At 38.9% G+C, this 18,858-nt stretch overlaps 1 protein-coding gene across 6 annotated transcripts in view; it reads right to left on the minus strand.

Annotated features, from left to right (window-relative positions):
- Positions 1-17,357, minus strand: part of RHOBTB1 (Rho related BTB domain containing 1) — a 142,334-nt gene extending 124,977 nt beyond the window's left edge. For all 6 annotated transcript variants that reach the window (XM_009214874.3, XM_009214869.3, XM_009214866.3 and 3 more), the window contains exons 1-2: positions 17,271-17,357; positions 3,588-3,688 (exon numbers count right to left, since the gene is read on the minus strand). The gene's annotated coding sequence lies outside the window, so the exon portion shown is untranslated. The remainder of the gene's footprint in view (positions 1-3,587; positions 3,689-17,270) is intronic.
- Between the last annotated feature and the right edge of the window lie 1,501 nt (positions 17,358-18,858).

An 18,858-nucleotide genomic window follows, 5' to 3' on the forward strand; every position in this document is an offset into this window, starting at 1 on the left:
ATATTTGCCACTTCAAGTAGATAACTTAGCACACAGGCATGACTAACTGTACTGGGATAGGCTTACTGAACTGTTGATAGTACTCAGTACTGATACCATTTGGGTGATGTGGAGTTCCTTCTCAAATGACAACAATAACAACATAATTATACTAATATTTTTGAGGGTGTACTGTGTATCAGGCATTGTGCTCATTGCATATATTACTTCACATTACTCCAGGGTTTCTCAACCTTGATACCATTGATATTTTTGGCCAGATGACTCTTTGTTGTTGGGGGCCATCTTGTGCAACTAGGATAATTAGCAAGCATCCCTGGCCTCCCTAGATACCAGTAGCACACTCAGTCCCTCCAATTGTTACAGCCAAATTTCTCCTGGCGGGCAAAACTTCCTCCTATTGGGAACCTCTGTTTTACTTCCTCTATGACTCTAGGAGGCTGATACTGTTAGACTAATATTACTGATGAGGAAATTGTGGCTCTCAGAGACTTACATAAAATGCCTAAGGTCTCACAGATAGTAAGTTACAGAGCTAGAATGCATATAAATTGTCTCTCTTGAACACGGTTACATTGAGGTTGAAATTCACATGTGAATTTCATGTGCATTTCATTTGCCCTCTTTCCTCTTCTTCCTGTCCTTCTTATGGTGGGCATGGAACAGTGGGAGGGAAAGGCAGTGCACATGACATAAGGCACATAACTTTTATTGTTCCATGGTCTTTTAATAGACAGATTAATTCCATTTTAACTGGAATTCTGGAAACTAATGAAAAAAAATTACAAGTGCTAAATGGTCTATTCTCAGGGTTCTTGAATCTGTCTGATTTAATTCTAACCAATTAGCATGCCATTATGGAGGAATATTATGTTGGGAATCAATATTAAGCTAAATACTAATATTTTATTCAGTATTAAAAATTTATACAAATGGTAATACAAGTGCTTTATCCCTACTTTCTCTAAATGAGAAGAAATGCTTCCTTAGGGCGATTCCAGTGAAAATGATATCTTCTTAGGAGACTATTGGTATTATGCTTTACATAGATCATTGCTTAAATGAATCAATAACAATTAACTGAATGAAATTTGCTTATTATAAGACAATGAGTTTTTCAGGGTATCAAAAATTGTTTTTCTTCTTATAGTTACAGTGTAATCCCACGTTGAGAACAAAAGCACATTATTGTCCAATATTATTCTATGTAAAAGAATAAAATAAGTGTCATGCTTACCCTGATTTTAGTATATCATTTCTTTCTTTTTTCCTCTTGGATACTTTACTCTTTATTGATTAAGATATAATACTAGGCTGGAATTTTTGAATCTAAATGTATTCAGATTTTGCATTTTACATCTTTGCAAAGAGGAATACACCTAGATGCACTCAAATACACCTAAACACTGAGCTAGGTGAGCATGTAATAACCCCCTAAAGATAGTTTAGTAAGGCATGATTTCAAAACTAGATTTCAAACCTGCTTTCCAAATTGTGCACCTGGGTACCTTCCCCAACGTCTGGCCTTGCCTTGCTACATAGCATGGACCCTGCAGAGCTTCCTGGCCCTGCCCTCCTTCTGGCCTGTTCCTCTATTTCTTCTACCTCCTAATTGCAGTAACTTTTTCCAGCTTCCAAGGTAGGGTAGCAATGAAAGATTTCCATAGTTTGGATCTAATGAAGACATTTATAATTTTTATCACTTACGTACTTTAATTCCCAACTTCTTGGTCAAATATTTGACAACTACCTGAAAACTAAACCATTTAAAATCTCTCTAACTTTCTGAATTATTGTACTCTGTTCCTCAGTATTAAAATTAGAAAAGTTTTGCTCCATATTTTTGCTCCAATTGGGTAGGCAAGATCTATCGGTTAATATGCACGTAGCTTGTAAAGGGTGCTTGTAACTCTAAAGCCGTATTAGAAGTTAAAAACTGACACGCAAAATCAAAGGAAAAAAATCATTGAATAAATTAAGTTAACTGAAACATTACAGATTGGAAGTCTGTTCAGCATAGTAATCACCATTACCAATAGGAAAATTTAAATGAAAAAAATAACATTGAATGGATTGACTTTTCTAAAATATTGATAGGATTTTATTAATAAGTGTTTTATGCATATGGCTATTCTGAACATTCCTTTAAAAATGAAAGACTACAGCCTTAATAAGAGATATTATTACATGAACATATTTGAATCTGGCTTATGAAACATAGGGCTTGAGAATTTGAAATGTGTGCATAAAATGCAAATAGATTTAATTAACTGAAAACCCATAAGACAGAACTTCTTCAAATAAGCAATTACTTTGGGGACTAATAGTGTAAATAGGATCCTGGTTCATTAGCACAAATACCCATATGAGAGAAGGATCAGCAAATTTTATTCTTTAAGTTATTTATGCACACATGGTAATATCTCATTAATTTGGGGCTTCAATAAATTTAAAATATTTTGGTAATTTGTTCATGAGCTGGGTGGACGTTTACTTTTGCTTTGTAAACACTTTATTTATAGGTGGATAATATATGGTGTTTTAAACATTTATTTTCAGTCTTATGTACACTTTTTAGACACAGAATAAACAATTTTCAAGGAACCTCAGGCACTTTACAAGTTCCTACATACATCCAATCTATATGCTAATAACAAAATGTTCATATGATTTATTATAACAGGTCTCCTTAAGGACTTCTACTTTATAAGGTTTTGTTGAAGTTAGTATATGTAGTTAAAGGTAATAAAAGCCACATTTGTTTAAGAGTTATCTATAATTCAGCTTTCCCACAAATTCATATATGCCCACCATCTTAATTCTTTGGAATAAATGAAATGTTACAATATTTGCAGCTACACACAGAGAGTTTTCCTTTTAAATATGCATTAGACCATATAAACATATGAAGAAAAATAAAATATAATGAAGAGTGAAAATAACAAATAATTTTATGGGTGGACAAAGGAAAGTAAACTGTCCATACTGTCCTTTTCAAATAATTCTACTTTTTTTAGGCACAATACTCTGGGGAAAAAATTCAATAATGTGGACCTTTTTTCAAAAGCTGATTTTACTCACTTGGGATGACTCTAGTTCTAATAAGATTTTCTAATTAAAGACATTCAGTGCCCAGGCCAAAAAGGGCGGATGCTCCAAGCTAAGGCATCTGGGAAAAAGAGAAATGCCACGCACAGCAATCTGGTCATTTCTAAATCTTTCTTGTATATGGCCATGACTTTTCAGAGTCCACATGTCAATTTCCTGTACAAAATGCTACGCACTAAAGAATTTTAAGTGCGTATATAGTGGGTAGAAGAGTTATGTTATTTTAGTAATCAAAACTCATATGTAGGTCCAAATGACTCAAATTCTAAACCAGAGAAAACATATTCAACTAGAATTTATAAAACCCATAATTGAACTAAGAAATGTAATATTTCTATTTTTTGTGAAACATAATGAAGACAATCTAGATATTATTCGTAAGTCATGCCATCTTTACGCAAGATGCTTTTCCATTTCTTTGTTAAATATTGTGAGAAAGGGGAAAGCCAATTCTGTTACCTAAATTAGTAGTTACTCACCATATGAAGGGGGAAAATCAACTTCAATTCCATCTTCATAACTTAGTCAAGAATGCTTGATGAAGAGGCCTCTTTCATGTGCTTCTTGATTATTATAAAACCTAGGAAAGAGATACATACAAGCATGGAAAGTTTCACTCTCAAGAAGAAAACCACTCAAACAATATTAGTTTCTTATGTCAGTGATTATTTCTCATGAGAATGAGAAGTGTGCCAACCAACTACATGCCATTTACAAATCTCCTAGCTGCTTACAAAAGTCAGAGCAAAGAAGGCTGAAATGACTACTGCCTTTGGAGACAGAATATCTGGGGTCAAATCTCACTCATAGTTTTCATCTGAGTGAACTTTAAGTTCTTAACTTTCTGGTGATGCTGCCCTCATCTTCCAGGTGGAAGTAATAATACCCGTTACTCAGTAGGACTGTTTTGACAGTCAAATGAGATAATGTTTGCTAAGGAATTTCTTTAACAGCAACACTTTTTATTTATGCTATGACTCTCTTTTTACCTTGAGGATTTGAGGTGCTTTCCAAGAAATTAATGAAATATAAATAAAAGATATATATATATATATATAACATATATATAGGCCATATATACTGGTCAACACAGTTGAAGTGATTGACATTATAATTTGGATTTGAATTCCTTGGTAATTTAGGTGAAAGGAAAACAAAGTCCTATTCGTAGGAGAAACCCTGTAAGTCCTATTCTTAGGAGAAAGCATATCACTTCCTCCAAAGAAACCAAATATTTTATCCCCCTAATAAAAAATTCATTGAGAAATTTTTCATGTAAAACCTGAAATAGAGGCATTGAGATAAAATGGACTATTTTATGAGTAGGACTGACTACCTAATATAAAAACTGAAGGGCAAAACTACGCTTGGAGGTAGTTATTATTGCCATAAAAACTGTGTTATTCCTAGAAACAAACCTGAAGCTTGAATCAGGAAAACCTTAAATACAAAACCAATAACTCCCAATTGGCAAATCATCCAGCTCTCCTCCCTTTCTGTGCCTCTCTAACAAAGACACAAGCAGCTTCTTTACTAAGTCATTTTCTCAACAGTAAGGAGGAGTTTCTGAAGGAAATTGTTGATTGCCGGTGGCTCCAGGCCAGTTGCTGCTCATTAATGAGTAAGGGCAGAGCTGCAAAAATGAAGTGTGGACCCAGATGTGAGACAGAACGGATAGCTGCACAGCCCATTTCATGGGGCCGTTCCACAGGGAAAGGAAGAGAACAGAAAAGGCACAACCTAGTGATTATATCAGTGAAACAAATCACAGCATGAGGCTTCTTCCTTGAAATCCACATCTTTTTCTTGTCTTTCCTGAAACCTCAATTCCCATCTCAAGAAACTCCCCTGAATTTTCTTCTTCTGGCTTTTCTTCTTCTGCCTTCCCTTAAACGTGGGCCTTCCACAAGATTCTCCACTTGGCAGCAATTTCATTCACATTTAGAGCTTAAATTATATCTTTTTGGATGCTTTTGTGAACTAGATCTTCATTCCCATCCTCTCCTGAATTTGACTTTTTTCCCTGTTCCTTAAAATCAGTGGCACTGCCACTCTCCCTGGTTCGACACTTGGCATCATCTTCATTCTCTTACTTCCCACAATACACATATCCAATGATTAGATTATGGCCACCTTGCATACAAAAAGCCCTATTTCCCATTGACATATCCAAGGTCGCTGACATAATTCAGAAACTCACCCACCATCCTCCATCTCCCATGTAGGCAATGACCTCTCATCTAATGTATTCCTGCTTTCAATCTCCCATCATTTCCCAGGTTTCCAGGTGCTTCTAGTCTTTTTCTTAAACCTCATGCTTCTCCCCTTGCTTGAAAACTTCTAACAGCTCTTCAACAGACCTGTACAGGATAAACTTTCCAAGCACAGCTTTCCAAGATCTGAGATCAATACGTTTACCACTTTCCACATAACCTCTCTAGTCATTCTAAACCATCTCCCCTCACTATCAAACCCTCCCCACCCCCTAACTCCTGCGAAAAGTTGTTTCCTGCCTCTGAGACCCTGGTTAGTAGCTTTAGTAGCCTAGTCCTAATGCCTAGTACATATAAGATAGGTTGATATTTGTTGAATGAATAAATGTTTACTCAGCCTTATCTCTCTCCAGTTGCCCCCTAATCTCTCACTTCCTCTTCATAGGCAAACTACTGCAAATAATCATAGACACATCTTTCTTCTCTTACCTCCCAGTGACAGCTCACAGCTGTGCAATCTAACCTCTGCCTTATCACCTTGTCCCTGTGCTGAGACAGTGACGTCCACTCTGCCCCTACTCTGGGTGGGGTTCAAACTTTGGTGCTAAAGCAGAAGCAGGAAGGAAAACTGAGGCTGCAGTTCATGGAAGTCCCCAAGCATGTGCTCTGTAATGTCCCAGGCTCCCCCTACCCCCACCCTGCACCCCACATAGCAATGCAAGCAAGTGGGAGAGGCAAGCCAGCATTGCTTCGTGACATTTATTTACCCTGGCCGTAGGAGCACCACTGATGGGACAAACAGGTGGGGCTGTGCTCATACAATACTCTTGGTGTGCAGTTTCAATCTTTTCTCTCCAATTCAGATCTCAGAGCCTCAGACTGTTCTATGCTCCATCCTAGTTTCTCTCTCTTTCTAGTGGTCACCAATAGGCCAATGATTTTTCTATCTTGCCTATTCCTCAAGAATCTTTTTGAGACAGATGCAAGATGTGAACATGTAAAATATTCTCAAATAGGCAGGATGACAGACAGAACCAGTTACAACTGTCATTTCCTGTACATATCACTTAGAAATTTCTCTTTAATTCAAAAATAATTCTCCCCTGACCAGTATTCTCCCTCCATGCTCAATAAAACACACATTTCTCAGTCTTCTTCTTTCAACTCAGCTGACCCCTGCTTCTTTCCTAGAACGCTTGCTCCTCTGCCCACCATGACCCAGGAATCCCTGGGTTTCCTTCTGTTTCTTTTGCTGTCTTTCATCCTCTGTGGGCTCTTTCACTACTGGGCCATTATGGGTTTAATTTCCTCCAGGCATTTTGGTCTCAGTGTTTTCTTCTATCACTTGCTTCATTATCTTTCTCTAAGCAATCATATCTGCCTCCAGACCTATGAATGTCACGATGAGTCAGAAGTTTATATCTTTGACAAGCCCCACACCCATAATCCACTGTCTGTCTGCTGTCTCCCGTGATGTCTCGAGACATCTCAAACTCAACATGTCCAACACTGAGCTTAGCATCTGTTTTCACACACACGTTCCTCCTCCATTGTTCCCTGACACTTCCTCATGGTGTGCACATAGATAACACAGAAGGTGGCCTGTCAATTTTACCTCCTATATATCTCTTGAATCCATTCACCTTTCAGAAGTCACTAACACCTCATCCTTCTCCTTTAGGCCAGGGTATCACTATCTCTCTACTGAAATATTTCACTGATCTGCATACATTTCCCCCTTGCCAACCCATATTCCACATGGTAGCCAGAAATATATTTTCAAAATGTAAAATTGATGATGTAACTAACTACAGCACTCCCTACCCCCCACCAAAAAAACCAAAACAACCAAAATCCTCAATCTTCTCACTGGTCCTAGGATAAAGGCATATTTCTTGGTATGGCTAAAAAGGCTCCCATGGTGATGGACCTGATGACATCTCCAGACTTAAGCAGTTCACTCCTCTTCTGTACTCCAGACATTGTGGCCTTCCCTCAGTAATTTTTTTTTTTTTTTTTTTGAGATGGAGATGAAGTCTTGTTCCTTCCTCTGTCACTCAGGCTGGAGTGCAGTGGTGCAATCTCGGCTCACTGGAACCTCTGCCTCCTGGGTGCAAGCAATTCTCCTGCCTCAGCCTCCCGAGCAGCTGGGATTACAAGCACTTGCCACCATGCCCGGCTAATTTTTGTAATGTTTTTTTAGTAGAGACAGAGTTTCACCATCTTGGCCAGGCTGGTCTCAAACTCCTGACCTTGTGATCCGCCCGCCTCAGCTTCCCAAAGTGCTGGAATTACAGGCACGAGCCCCTGCGCCCGACCTTCCCTCAGTCTTTCATGCTGCCTGTTCTGTCTCCTGCTAGAGGACTTCCCTGTGTAGCATGCCTTCTGCCTATATGCCTGGTCTAGTTGATGCCTGTGTATCATTTGGATCTCATTTTATAGAACCTTCTATCTCTCTTTTGTAGCACTTAGAACAGTTTCGATTTCATATTCATGTGTGTCATTCTTTTACTGTCTGTCTTCCTTTCCTAGTCCATAGGCCAAATGGAGGAAGGGAGTATCTGATGCAATTCGGTGTCTAACACATAGTAGATTATCAATAGAGACAACTTTTTTGAAAGTGTGAGTGTGTGAAATCAGTATGAAAGGACATAAATTCAGTGAGAAACATATACCAACCCAGGATTTTTAAACACCAGGCTAGGAGTACATTTTGCACAGAATTGGGGTCAGTCACAAGAGCACTGAGAGCTTTGAATGGATATAAGAAATGAAAGGAGGAAGATTTCCGTTCTCATTCAGGTTTAGTAGTGGGTGAATGGGAATGATAGGGGTTTCTGAATGAAACATTTCACCTGAGCAGATGCAACTGGTTTTATGATATAAGATGTGTGCTAAGATATGAAGGTAGTATTTTCCAGTCCTATTATCTTCATTTTTGTTACTGTATATATTGAATAGCAGTCATTGCAAGGGGAGGAAAGGAGGACAAGGTCCACAGACATGCTGGGGACACAAAGGAGAGAAGAGATTTCAAAAATGCCTAAGTCTCTGGATTGTAGATATTCTGCTGGATATGCCTTTTTATATCTTAGCTTCTAAAATTCATGTCATCAAATGCAATATAATTGTCTCTGCTTCCATATGGTGACAGAATTCTAGCAACTGTATCAGGATCTCAATAAATAGGCGAAACATAAATGTTGCATAAGATGTTTTCCCTCAGACACATTTTTCTCATGCCCCCAAATCATGAAACACAAATTTTGTAAATTAGAATAGTATCAGTTATGAATGCATTTTTGCAATTATGAGAGTAAAAACATTCCACATTGAAATAAGAAATGTCATCTGATTTTGATCTAACACAAAGGGGAAAAAAAAACACATTCCATTTAAGAATGACAAATAAAGCTGTCAATGTGATCCATTTATAGCCCCTCAGAGAATGCCACAAATCCACATAATGTTCTAAGAAGCTAGTTATTGTATTTGCTCTCTCAAATAAAGAAGGCATAGAAGTCCCAGATAGACTCCTATCCAAGGAAACTAAGGTTAGCAGGAATAACTTGCTTTAGTCAATGTCCTAGGTGCATGCCTCTTAAGGAGAGAATGAGAGCTTCTGGCTTTTTACTAAATAGTGTGCAACAATGGAAATGGTGGAGTGATGGAGGGGAAGTGTCTCTCTGCTTGGTTAGGTAAAAAGAGGGACTGTAAGAAAACGGAGAAAACCCATTGTCTTCATTACACAAGCTCCATCTCTCCTTACTGGTGTAATGAGGCCTCCTTCCAAAGGTCTACTGCTGACAAAAATTACAATAAGCCATAAAACCTTAATTATAAACATTCAAAGTGCTAGTCATTTTAAAGCATTTTTTAATGGGTTATTTCAGGCTCAGCTACAAGGGCACATGCCAAAAACAAAACACCAGAAATATATCTCTTTATTCCTTATTACAATACTCAAGCTTTCTTCTTTTAAGAGGCAGTTTCTATTATATACATATACATATATTCATGTATAAGTATACATAAAATATGACCCTCTGCAAGGCATAACTGATTTTTTTCTCCTTTGCATTGGCTGCTCAAATACTGAGAACAAAATTTATTACTATCTTCTAGAAAGAGTGTTGAATTTCATGACATAAATTTTGAGTATGAATCTCTCTCATGACCCTATCTTATGTTCTTACCCTTATTTTTTTCCTTTGACTCATTTTTTCTTACCTACTTGAAATACATTTTATATTGCTGTACGGTATATATTTTTATTAGCCTTTTTCTATAGGCCCTAAATCCTTTCCAGCATATAAATAAAATATATAACATTTATAGGTAGTCTTTTTTTTCCTCTGGAGGGTTGCAAAATTCTCCAAAGGCAACATGTAATTGGTTACTGTAAAAATATGAGCATTAAAATTTATAATTCATTTGTAGTAATTAATTTTTTGGTGACATTTAGCTCAATAGTGCAATTTGATTTTCTTAATATTTGTATATACACCTTTAGAGCTGAGGTTCTTAGCCTGAGATCCATGAACTTAAATTGTAGGCAAAAAGTCGTGTACGTAAATTTTCATTAAGGAGGAGTGTCAAAATTTTAATCCAATTCTTTAAGGTAAATGTGACTCAAAAGATTAGAAATTACTGCTATGAGTTAGGATAACACTAAAAAATCGTATCTTGATCTTTATTAATTCAACAAATTGACAAAATATTTGTTGAGTATCTGTGAAATGCCTGGCACTATACTAGATCCTGGGAAGATAACAGTAGACATGTAGGCTTGACCTCTGACCTCAGGGTACTTCTAGTCCAGTAAGGATGAGGATAAACAATTAAAAAAATGAAACAATCACATAGTAATATACTACAATAAATAAAACAAAGAGACGTAATAGAAAGTGAGTGAGATTAGGTGGTCAGGGAGGACTTCTCTGAAGAGGTGATATCTTATCTGGGCCAAGCACCATCTGAGGGAAGAATATTCCAGAGAAACGGAAGAGCTAATGCAAAGACCCTATGGGAGAAACAGGCGTGTGAAAATGATAGCACTTCCAGAAAATACAAATGGTAGATCTCCAAGTTCACATTTTCAATAATACTTCGGTCTAGAAATATCTGTATGATCTTTCCTTCTCTCTTTTTTTTTAAAGTTAGATTTTCTAATGTGAGATAAAGATATCCTCAGGAAAAAAAATGCAATGCATCTTATTATACATTAAATTCATTCAATAAATATTTGAGTCTACTATCTTTAAGGCATTGTGGGAGGTGTTCTCTAGCAAAACCAAATAAAAACTCACTGTCATACATGCAAATATAATGTACCTTAAACCAGTCTTGTATTGTTCTGTCTCATAAGTTTATGAGCCAAGTAAATTCTAGGGCCCAGACACTTTAATGCGTAAGAAACCCAAAGCTCTTTAGAAAGGCACCAATTGCCCTGTTACAGTTGAAGATAGACAAGTAAAAAAAAGAAACACGTAACGAAAATTGCAGCTAAAAATTCTTTCAAATTTTCCAAGCCATAGAGTAATATTGTACTCTATGGCTTAGAGTACATGGAGTACAATGTTACTCTATGGCTTGGAAAATGCTCTAAACAACCCTGGTTGGGTACATCAATACATTAAGCTGTGACTAAAGATCATAAATAGCTCCCACATTATTAGACGCTTTCCTGAACTAAATTCTTTATGAGTATATTAAAGAAAATAATATACCAGTAAGATGACTATGTTGCTTTGATCATAAAATTTCATGCTGGGAAATTTTTACATGCTGGCAAGTGCTTACTGTGTACCAGGCACCTTACTGAGGACTCAGTGCACATACCCTTTGAGGAAGGAATGTTACTACTTTTATTTTACCTATAGGAAGAAACTGAGGTTTAGAGAAGCAAAATGACTGACCTGGGGGAGGAGCCACCAGAGATTGGAACCTAAGCAGTCTGACTCCAGAGCACCCAAGAAATCATTTCCAAAATTAGTGGTCAGCCTTATTACCTACTCAAGGGGAACCTGGCTCTCTTGTAAATTATCTCTGATAACCTCATTTTCTCTTACTGTTTAAAAGGCTTTGGGGAACAACAATCACATGCTGATTAATTTAAATATTGGCCAAAAAAGATGGCAAACTGCTATTAAGAGTAACATATATAATTTTAAAATGTTTATTTGGATCAGAGTAAATTATTTGAACTATCCATCATATTTCCTCTTAGGAGAAATAATAAAGGGTTGAATGTACTTATTTTAAAAATCTCAGAAGTACACACGGCATTTTGCTCACTTGTTTCTGCCCTTACTGTTTTTTGTTAATGCAATTTCAACTTGGAAAAGGGAGATTTTAAAGCTATATTCAAATCCAGTAATCAATCATTTTCCTCTTTTTTTTACTTCCCCAAAATAAAAAAAAAAATCAGGTTCAAGCAGGTTGCTGAGACTTCTCTTTCTTGAACAATATTGGGGCAGCAGGAGCATGTCATAGTACTTATGCACCATTAATTGAATATTTATGCAGTATCACACACTGTGCTAAGCACCAAACAACTTCATTTTATTCGCACAACAACCCCATTAGTAGCTTCTATTATTATTCCCAATTCACAGCTCAGGAGATGGGGACTCACAGAAGTTGCTCACACGTCGAAGACCTCATAGCTCGTAAATGAGGAGCTTGTACCAGGCTGACTGACTTGGGCTTAGGCCTGACATAGGAAGCTTGGGCTTCCTATGATTTTCTTATTCTCTCCTTTTGTTCGATCATGTTCTCCCCACTGACATATCAATGAAAACTCTTTATTTTCCAACATGGGCAGTCGAAACCCTTTAAAACTTAAGAATGTCCACAATCCAGTTTTGATTTTTGTTTTTTTGTTTTTTTTAACCTGCCCAAGCTGATTTCTCAGTATTCTGCACTAAATACCCTCAGGGCCTGAGGGAATCTGCCTCCTCTCAAAGCTTCAGATGTCTTCCCACCCACAATCCAGCTAAATTCTGCTCCTTAAGGCCTAGTTCAACTATACTTTTCACAGTCACCTTCCAGACCTTTCCAGCCCAGAGAAAATGGCCTGAGGAGCTTGCATCACTGTCTACCACTGTAGATGACCTGATGTCCCCCATTATAGATGACCTGATGTCCCTGAGAGCTTCGGCAGCCTGGAACCCAAGGGATGGTAATGCGAGGCCTGTTGGAATGTGCCATGGGGGCATTTTTCTCAGGAGCACGTCCAGAGCGTTTATCAATTTCATTAAGCTTAACAACCACCGCTCAGCACCCTTACTTCTAGAAACTAATGACACTGAACACTAATGTTCTCTGATCAGGAATGCCAGATTTAGCAAATAAAAATATTATAGGGGAGATACAATTTTATTAAAACATGATTTGTTGTGTATTTGAAATTCAGATTTAACTAGGCATCCTGTATTTGATTTGCAAACTTATCCTGAATGTTTCGTGGATATTAATGTTATCTCTCAACTGTACAGAATGTAACCATCCGGAGAACAAGGGACTTCACTATTTCCTCATGAAACTTAACACTCAACTCTTATTACTACTTATCAATTTATTTTTGTGGTCCAATAGAAACATTTTTGAACATGCTTGATTTGAGGCCAATATCAAGTCTAGTAGCCACATCATGATTACACACACACACACACACAACTTTTGCTACAAAGGAAACAAATGTCATCATACCTAGTAAACAATTTTAATAATCTCTGCTATTAGCTGGATTCAAACACACTGAGTTCCTCCCCAAATATCTTTTTTTAAAATATCCTCTTAGGAAGAATCTGGGGAAATTAAAAACATACCAAAATTGTTATTGGATCTCAAAATGAGATCTTCAGACCGTTTGATTGAGAAATCACCAAAGGTATTTGTTAAAATGCAGTTGTGTGGGGGCAATCTCAAACCTATTAATTCAGAACTGTGCAGAATGGCTCCAAGCAATCTGTGATTTTAAAAAGCCTTCCAGATGATTTTTATGCCCTCTAAACTTTAAGAACTGTTTGTTTATAAAATGTAATACTTTAGCAAGGATTGCTGTCTATGTTAGAGAAGAAAAGTTATCATTTTTGTGCTTAAAGATAAGCCACCAATATTTTGAGGTTCAAACTAGCAATCATGTTTGAAATGTATCTTTAATCTATCACACCAGTGTTAAATGCTCAGCACTGTAAATTTTCTATTTGGACTGTCTAAGCATTTAAATAGAATTGGTAAACTAATGATAGGCATTAAAAGGCTGCTTGATGGATTATTAAAATAGTAAATGTGTCACCGAAGTTTATAGAGACCAGAAGAACTTTGAAAATAGACTATACATATTAAGATGTTCTAATGCTGCTATTCAGGATTGGTCTGAGCAACATAAGTCTCTTTTGAATTTTTGAAAGAAAGCATCATTGTCCAAAGCTCCTTACTCCTGTTGACTGTGTGGTTCTCACTATTTTTGATCTCAGAGTGAAAAGAATGCTGGTTTATAAGTCAGAAGGCTTAGGTTCTATAGTTTATGATCTGTTTTGGGGGGCTTCAGTTTGCTCATCAATAAAACAATGGCTTAGACTATTAGCTGATCTCTAAAGTATTGTCTAGACCTAAATTTCTATTATCATTCTGAGCTTCAGTTTCCTCTGCCATAAAATATGGGGTTGTACTAGGTGCAGTGTGTCCATTTGTCCTGTGTGTCTGAGGGCGGCCCTGTCATCTCCATTACGGCGCTCAGATCTCCATTCATAATTCAGGCTCACCCTCTCTAACACTGTAAAATCAATGATGCTTCATTTAGGCTTTCCCAAGGAAGGGACAATATATTAGCCATTCACACATGTCTTTTATAAGAGATAATTATTTATTCAAACATACAGACTAACAAATATGTGCCATTCATCACTGTGCTAGGCCCTGGGAATACAGTTATGAAAAAAGTCAGAAAACAGAGTTCTGGCCTATGCAGCCTACATTCTGATGGGGAAGTAGGGAGGGATGGGGAAGAAGATAAAAACAACAATCATATTAAACAAATAAAAATAAGAGACTTTAGTTTGTAATCAGCTCCATGAGGGTTCACTGAGGGCTGACATGGAGAAGAACAGAAGGGAGTTCAGAAAAGCCTCCTGGAGGAAGTGCAATTTACTTAGACCTAAAGGAAGAAAAGAAGAAAAATGGGAAGGAAGGGGGTGGAGAAAGGGGAAGGGAGAGCATATTCTGGGATTCTGTGGGAGAAATAGCTTATGTGCTTGGCATCCAAAATCCTAGAACTGTCTCTTCTATCTCTGAGAGATAATTTAATCCAAAACTAGTGAAAGGAAACCAGAGGCCCAGAGGGTTAAAGGACTTCTCTGAGGTCAAATGGCTAATTAACAGAAGAACTCTTCCACACTTCAGTCCAGAATGTGAACTCTTCTTAGAGATTGCAACGGAGCAGGAAGTACCAGACTGTATTGATTCAAATCCTGGCTTTTCTATTCATAAACTGTTCATCCTTGGGCATGAGAGCTTCTTTGAGCCTCAGTTTTCTTTTCTGTGAAACACAGACAACATCTACTTCACCAGATTATTACAAGAATTTAATGAGATATTGTGGCACAGTGCCTCGTATATCACAGCTGCTCCGGAAATGCAAGCTCTTTTATTTTTCACCTAGTGCACTTTCACCCGTAACAACTTGTTGTCAAGTTAAGACAAAGTAGAGCAGAGGTTTAAGTTACTCGGATAAAGGAGGAGTGGCGGCAGAGGGAAGGTTGTGGAATATGGGAATGGAGTCTATTTAGCAACTGCCCATCCAAATTCTAGTGGAGGAAATGAAAAGAAAAGTCCACTAAATTGGACAAGTGTCAAAAAAAAAGACATCCTCAACTTCATTAAGGTCACAGCATAACCTGCTAGTGATAAATCTAGAGTTGTCTATCTAAAACAAAAGAAAGATCACCTGTATCTGTATTTATACTTAAAAGTAGCATAGAAGAAACGGATTTTACTCTAGGATGTCAGTAAACAGAAGAATGACACACTTTGCTATTCAAAACATGCTCAGAGAAAAATGTTAATATGCCACTAAATCAACTGGGAACAAACCAGTTATCTGCAGGATGTTAAAATGATAGCTGGTGTTAAGGATGCCTCAAAACCAAGCCCATGATATTGGAAGAATCAATAATTAATCCAAGTAACTATACAGATTTTCTTCATTGTCTATGAACAAAACCACAGGTTGAATTCAACCTTAAAATACAAAGAGGTGTATTTCTTGGATTAGACTGGAAAGCTATGAGGCTGTTCCACAAAACCTGTATGCCCTCCCTGTTAGGGAATGTTGATGGTTCAGACACACATGAACCAGGGCTGAATATTTCTTAGTTTCAGAAGTTCACTGGGTCCCTCTTCACCCAACCATAAGGTAAATGCCATTTCATATACAGCTTTTTGAAATGCAGCTTATTTTATGATTCTCTGCTGTTGCTGCTTTATGGGAGAAATTTTATTTCAAAGTTTCATAGGATGTGAATTGAACTCATTATTTTGCTCCAAACTCATTGTTTAATTGACAGGAAACATGCATCTAAATCATCTTATATGCATGGCAGAAGCAGCTACATAAATTTAACTATGGGTGGATTATTACTATTTAGCATATTTATAGAATTTTAGATTCAGGAAGCATTTTACAAATCTTTTATTAGTTAATCTTTACACTTCTGAGTGCATCTGACAGGTGGTAAACAATGCTTTGGGGTTTAAATTGCCAATACATGAAAACTTTAATGGGGAAAAAGAAATCTAAGCCTTCCTCCTTGCTCCCAAATGTGCCTAGGGCACATTTTTGATACCTATTTCTTCTCACTAGAGACTAAGGTTAGTGGCCCAAGAAGCACAGTTGCACACACTGAAACACTAGTGATAAAAAATATATATTTTGGGTTTTGTCCCAAGTCAGGTGGCCAACACCAGGGGAGACCTTCTCACCAACAGCAAGATGATGTGACAGGATTCTCAGCACACATACCTCCCAATACTACAGCGCATAAAAAGAAGCAGTCAATTTCTCTAAAACTATAGGGTAAACTTAGTTTCAAATTCAAATTCTAACAACGCCACACCTGGTGGGCTCACTATTTGAGTGACATCACCAGTGATTACTTTTGAGTGACATCACCAGTGATTACTTCTGTTAAAATATATACATGTGTATTGAAAAATAAAACTCAATTTAAACTAAGAGAATGCATATCTTCATTTTTTTTAATTCCCAAGTATTAAAAACCAAGCTCGCTTGAATACCAATTCAAACTTTGTATGAGTGCTCCAAAATACCCCAGACACCACAAGGTGTGGCATAGCAGGGCAAAGCAAGCCTCAATAAATCATAGTCTAGTTCTTGACCCAAACCTTTTTACAGCCCGGGGATTTCACAGCTAACAAACCAAGAAAAATCAATCCCGCATCACCTTAAGGCCGGGCATGAGGAGCTGCAGATGCTGCACCTACTTTCAGAAGACCCCAGTGTGGCACGTCCAGCCCAGATTCTTATTTTTTCTGACTGACAGTGACTTTATTCCTCTAATCTCTCTGGCCACCCGCCTCCGCCTGTGTGTGTGTGTGTGTGTGTGTGTGTGTGTGCGCGCGCGCTGGGGGACGCTTAGGTAGGAGGGTGCTCAAGACACCCAAAGTATTCTGGAAGCAAGCACCCTCTGCGGCCCTGTGCTTTGTCAGAGCAGCTGGGCTAGCTGTCAGGAGGTCAGCGAAAGGTAACCAGGTCACCCTCCTTTCAGGGGTGCAGAGGGATGCGATGCTCCAAGCTCTCGCGTCCTCAGGAGTCTGCGGATGTGGGGACTGCGGGTGGGCAGAGAGACCCCCCCATAATCCCGCCCACCCTGGCGCGGCTCCTCCCGGGCGCGCTCCCGCCCCGCCCCGCGACGCCCGCGCTACCTGGGGACGCTGGAGGCTCCAGCGGCGGCTCTGGGTCCCGCCGGGCGGCCGAGGCTGGCGCGGGCTTTGTAAAGCCGCGGGGAGACGCCGACCCCGCCCCGCCCCGCCGACCCCGCCCTCTCCCACCTCGGCCGCCTTCCCCGCCCGCATCCCGGGCCACTGTCTGCGCTCCGCCACCTCGCTCCAGGCCTGGCTGCCGCCGCCCTGCTGGGCGGGAACCACGGGTCCCTCCCCATCCTCGTAGCCTGCCGGACAGTCCTCAGGCGGGACCCCAACGCCTAGGCGGTCCCGGGAGCCCTGGGCCGCCGCCCCCCGCCCCCCGGGGCTGTCACCCGCTGGCGCGTGGGGGCCCTGCTGGGACCCCGGTCTTTGGACCCGGCCCTTGTGGCCCCAGTGCCTGCGGCCTTGCCCTTCTCTGCGCAGGGCCCGAGGGGCCGCCCCTTCTGGAAGTCTCCCCAGGACCCATCCACCTCATGGGCTCGCGGGGGGCTCCAGCGGGAGCATCTCCTGCAAATGGACGCCAAGTCTGGGGAAAGTTTCCGGCGATGTCAAGGGTCAGCCTTTTCTTATAGGGACGTTCTCTAGCCAAGTGATGGAAACTCAAGGGTTCCATCAGGGGGTTCTGCTGACATCACAAACCACACATGACTTGGTGTCCTGTCATGTCGTTTACATAAAGACTCTCCATCCTTACTGCAGCCTTCTGTACGTTCACCTTTGGAGGCCCCAGGCTAGTGACATTTCAGCGACAGGGTGTAAGGAACTTAATTTTAAAGTAAACAACATTAGAAACCCGCACATTTATGCGTTTGCTGTGTACCAAGCTCTAAGTGTGGTCACCTTTGAATAGTTCAGACCTTCCAGTGGTGAAGATGATCTAGGCCAATCACTATTCTGCACTTCCTTTTGGTCTTTTTACTCTTATTTTTCATTTTTCCCTTGATGTCAAGGAGAGGTGAAAATAAGCTGCGACAAGATCAGTTTGAAGAGCTTTTAACAACTAGGGTAAAACTTTATGGGAGAGGCAGTCTGCAGTCATTGGAAATAAGATAAGAAAATTATCTGTACACGTAACTGCAGTTTTACCTTTTTTTTTTTTTTTTTTTGCATGAGCTTGCGTAATGAAGGGCTAGAGGTAGCTATTATTTTTAGCAGAAATAATGCTTTTCTAAGAATTAAATAGATTAAAAGTATGATATAGCTAGGATGTCAGATCAGGGTAAAACTCTATTGACAGAAGAATGAACGAAACGAGCTGATAGTATAGGAGATCCAACAATTCTTTGGAGTAGTAAAATTGGTTTTGTCTTGGAGTCTAAATTATACAAATGGATATGCTAGAAAACAGGACTTTTATAGCCCTAGTTACCATTTAATGAATTATTTCCTTTTCAGTATCTCTATTTCCTTCAACTGTTTCTAATAAGTGTAATTTCAAGATTGCTCAAAGCTTTGGACATCCAGTCATCCTTTTCTTCTTTGTATTTTTTCTTTTCTTTTATTATTATTATTATACTTTAAGTTCTAGAGTACTGGGAAAACACGTGCCATGGTGGTTTGCTGCACCCATCAACTCGTCATTTACATT

The sequence above is a fragment of the Papio anubis genome, chromosome 11, assembly GCF_008728515.1.
Source record: "Papio anubis isolate 15944 chromosome 11, Panubis1.0, whole genome shotgun sequence".
Classification (NCBI taxonomy): Eukaryota; Metazoa; Chordata; class Mammalia; order Primates; family Cercopithecidae; genus Papio; species Papio anubis.